The sequence below is a fragment of the Eubalaena glacialis genome, chromosome 2, assembly GCF_028564815.1.
Source record: "Eubalaena glacialis isolate mEubGla1 chromosome 2, mEubGla1.1.hap2.+ XY, whole genome shotgun sequence".
In the NCBI taxonomy this organism is placed as follows: Eukaryota; Metazoa; Chordata; class Mammalia; order Artiodactyla; family Balaenidae; genus Eubalaena; species Eubalaena glacialis.
The window spans coordinates 120,859,722-120,863,868 of record NC_083717.1 but is presented as its reverse complement, the minus strand read 5'-3'; positions in this window follow the sequence as shown (position 1 = coordinate 120,863,868).

Sequence of the window (4,147 nt, the reverse complement as noted above, 5' to 3'; positions counted from 1 at the left end):
TTGAAGTGAGATCCTGCCTCTAGACTCTTCTTCACAGCCTGCCAGCCACAGGAACACAAGGACATGGACACGGGGTGGGGGTGGGTGCTCCGGAGGAGGAGTCCAGACCCAGGAGGCCTCCCTGGGGAGCCTGTGAGGCTCTGAGCATCCTCGGTGCAGCCCTGCCAGGTGCTCCCCTTCACCTCCTCCTCAGCAGGGGACACCTCTCCTGCCAGCCCTCTCCCTGGCCCAGAGACCCTGGGAGTTAAAGGAGATTCAGGGAAGCCCTTAAGGCTCTCCTAGAGCAAGTGAGCCCATCTGCATGGACCTACACCCCAGATCTGATCAACACTACCCTCACCTCTGACAATACTGAAGCTGGGCTGTGGGGAGGAGGTTTGGTGTGTAAGGGTGCCCCCTGAGGCGTGACCCACTTGGGCAGGTGGGCCCCCAGCCCTGGTCCGAGGCAGGTATCTGAGGGGGCACAAGGACTTGCATCCATAGCCCACCCCCTTCCAGACACGGCCTCCACGGTCTCCAACCACGTCCCCACCACGACCAGGAGAACTGTACCCTAGCCCACCTTCCTCTCCCCCTCACCTCCTCCCGGGGCCTGGCCCTTGGTCCAAGGCACTCCATTCCTCTCCCTCGTTACTTCCCACGGTAGCTTCCGTTCCCAAGACCCTCCTCGTCTGGTCTTGCTGGAAGACAGGGGTCCTTTGGCCCATTTAGAGCAGGCCATCTGGAGGGGAGGCAGGCAGATGAGGGATTGGGGAGAGTCACGTGTGAGCAGGACCCGGGGGAAGGGAGGGGAGGGGAATGGATGGGTTGCCGGAGGACTTGAAAGTGGAGGAAGGAGCAGGCTCCCCTCCAACTAAACAAGCCTAGCCCCCCTGGAGTCGCTGCCACACCTGGGCTGCTCAGGAAAGGCCTGGGACTATGGGCCACAGAGGGCAGGGGCTTGGGAGGCCCTAGCCTGAATCTCCCCCATGCACCACACACAGCCACTCTGGGCTCTGAGCTCCCAGTGCAGCAGCCAGGAAGGAGGGAATGCCAGTATTAGAGAACGGGAGGAGAGGGAGAGGGGAGAAGGGGAATAGGGAAGGAAAAAGGCAAGACCTGAGGAGTGGGGCAGTGGAGAGAGAGGGAGAGGGCTCAAAAACCTGGAGGACAGTGACCAGGGAAACCAACAGAGAGAAAAGATAGAGGAAGTGCTGTGTCCTCCCTTGGAAAGACCCACAGCCTGTCCCACCTCTCTCCTCACATCCTCCTCCACTCTCCTCGCCAAGCACTGCTCCTCTTCCTAGGAAGGACTTGGAGAGCAATGAGGAGATAAGTGAAGGAAAGAGAGGGACACACTTGAAAAGGGAGATGCAGGGGATGCCCAGAGAATCCAAGCTCCCAGAGCAGAGGAGAGAGGCTGAGGAACAGCCAGAGACTGGGCAGCAGACCGGGGGATGGGGGGCGGTTGACAGGGCTGGCAGCCGAGCCACAGAAAGAGGGTGCTGAGACAGGATGGGAGAGGAGACAGGGAGGGTGAGCCTTGGACCGAGAAGCTGGAAGAGCGAGGTGGGGCGGTACTAGGCAAAGGAGAGAATCCTGGGTCACCTTCAGATGCAAGCAAAATCAGGAAAGTGGAGAACAGTCAGGTTAGAGAGAAGTGGATGAAGACCCTGGAGCAGGGTGTGGAGGCAGAGATGGGACAGGCAGCGAGCGAGCCGAGGGTGGGCCTAGAGAAGGCAGAGACTCATGGAAATGCAGGCATGTCAGACCCCGCGATGGGCAGAAACATGGTGCCAGGGAGAATCAGAGGCCAGGCCTCTGATTCTTTGAGACAGGGAACCAGGCAGAGGGAAAGGGAGACAGACATACAGGGAGCCAGGCAAAAGAGGGGCAACCTGGTGCCAAGGCTAGCCCTGCTTCCTCGCCCCCTTTCCTGTGGCAGGAGTCTCCATCCCGTGCCCTCACTGTCCAGGACTTCTAGCAGAATGAGGAGTTGCTTTAGGAGGCAGTTGAGGGAGGACGGAGAGCAGGGATGGATGTGAGAGCCGGGGAGAGAAGGGGGCCTAGGAAAGGGAGAGAAGGGCAAACCAGACCAGACGGGGGGCAGAGCCCTGGAACCAATTTAACCCCTCCCCTCCACCTCCTTCCACAGGAGACAGTGGGGACTGCCTGCCTACCCCTCACCCCCACTCCACCTGTACCCAGTCTGGCCTCTCAGGACATAGGGATCCCTGAGGACAAAGCCTAGTCTGTCACCTGGGCCTGACCCAGCTTGACCTGGTGTTCTCAGCCCCTTATCACGTCCCCATGGCAATGGGAACCAGGCAGTGACGCACTGGGCCACGGGCTGACCCCCAGCTTGCACACTAGGTCCTCCAGTGACCTAGAGCTGGGGACAAGTAGCCTGCATCCCCTGGGGGAACAATTTGGCATATGCACCTGCAGGAGATGGGAATGTGGGGTTGATTCAGGTCCCCCCAAGGACACTGGATATGGAGTACAGGTTTCCTGCAAACAGATGTATCCCTGAGTCCATTAATGGGGCAGTGGAGGGTCCTAAGGAGTTGGCGCCTTGGGGAAGAGACCACATATTTGGTGGAAAGCAGAGAAGTTGACCCCTGTCCGTCCTACCCACCTCCCCACCCTAGAGCTATATTGAGAGGTGACAGGAGATGGTTTGGGAGGGGCAGCTGGGAGAGCGTTCCTGGGTGTGAGGGTGTAGGGAAAGCCAGTGCAGGGGAGTCTGGCTTTGTTTCCTGCACACAATGTCCACTTAGTCATAACAGGCATGGCCTGCTGAAGACCGGACACCTACCGCCTCTGAGAGGCGGCATCACTGGAGGCTGGGGAGGGGGGCCTTGAGGGCCTGGGGCGCTGGGGGACACCCACGAAGACGGACATGTGAGTATGAGCCCCACAAGGGTCGGGAGGGAGCGCTGGGGTTCTACCTGGCAAGGGGGAGCAGACGGCAGAGCCCCGCCCCCGCCCTGCAGAACCCAGAGCTTGGGGCCCAGCTCGTGTAAATCCCCGGGCAGCCAGGACCCCAGCCAGCCTCAGCAGCACCTGCACCCTCTGGCAGCCCAGAGAGGCGGAAGGGAGCAGCTCCCCGCCCCCCTCCCGCCTCAGGCCCTGGGATTAACGCCTCTTGCCCCTCCCCACCCTACCCCGCCCCTCACTGGGAGCAGAGGGTGGCAGAGGAGGGGTAAAAGCTTATGTGTGCAAATGTGTGTTTCAGTGTGCATAAAAGCAAGAAGGAAAATTTGCAAACTTAAGTGTGTAAGTGTGAAATATCTGTATGCGTGTGTTTAAGAATGGGCACGGACCCGTGGTGGTCAAGGCCGTGTGTGAGGGTGCTGGACTGTGGGTCTGGGTGCACATCTGCTTCGGTGGCGTGGGGGAATCCCTTCCCCTGTTTGAGCGGTTAGACGGTGGTCACTGTATCAGGAGCAGCAGGGGAGGGGCTGGGGGCTCCAGATGTGTCCCCAGAGTAATGCAGCCTCACGTTCCCAGGAGGACACCTGCCTGCAGACTTGGGGACCAGAAGGAAACCAGGACCACACAGAGAGGGCAGCATGGCAATTCTTTTCTTGACAAAAGGAAACTGAGTCAAGGATCTGGGAAGTAGAGCCCCTCCGTGGGCATCCTGGCTCCAGATGCCAGTCCCCAGCACCATGGGACTCCAGGTCCAGAGAGAGGGGGGAGTTGCTCCCAGCCTGGGCTGTGTGAGGACAGGCCGGGGAGGAAAGGAGGGAGGGGAGCCCGTGGTTGGGGGCAGGGGACAAGCACATGGCCTGCAGGAGAAGGTGGCCCTCACCCAGAGTGCTCAACTCACCCTTCAGGTTAAAAATAACCAAGGTAAGGGCCTGGTGGTGCGGGGGCAGTGGTGTGAGAAGTCCTGTCTTCCCACTATCTGCCCATCAGTCCTTTGGAGGGGAGGAATGTGCCCAAGGACTAAAAAAAGGCCCTGGAGCCAGAGGGGCTAGGGCGACAGACCTTTCATGGGCAAATCTGGAGGCCCTCTTGTCCTCTTGTCACCTCCAGAGCCAAGGGATCAAGGGAGGAGGGGCCGGGAGGGGAGAGAGGTGGGAGGGAGGGTCCCTAGGGAAGGACTCCAAATTTAGGCAGTGGGTGGGTGCAGCGGGATATAAAGGATCGTGCTCTAGGG